Genomic DNA, 243 nt, shown 5'->3' with positions numbered 1-243 from the left:
GATAAAGTTATTACTTACATCATAATCAACTGCAATGACTGCATATTGAATATATAATTTGTCTTCGCAATGAAGACACTAATCCATTTACATATTTGCAGATGTTCCTGCATCATCCCGCGACGCTGAAACCATCAGGGACGGTTTTCGACTTCTCATCACCGACCAATTCGGTCAGAGAATTTTAGGCTATAACCATCGTTTTATCTTCACGGAACTGCCCAGTCCGGAGGCCGACTGCCG

The sequence above is a fragment of the Penaeus monodon genome, chromosome 15, assembly GCF_015228065.2.
Source record: "Penaeus monodon isolate SGIC_2016 chromosome 15, NSTDA_Pmon_1, whole genome shotgun sequence".
In the NCBI taxonomy this organism is placed as follows: domain Eukaryota; kingdom Metazoa; phylum Arthropoda; class Malacostraca; order Decapoda; family Penaeidae; genus Penaeus; species Penaeus monodon.
Note: the sequence above shows the minus strand (reverse complement) of the source record.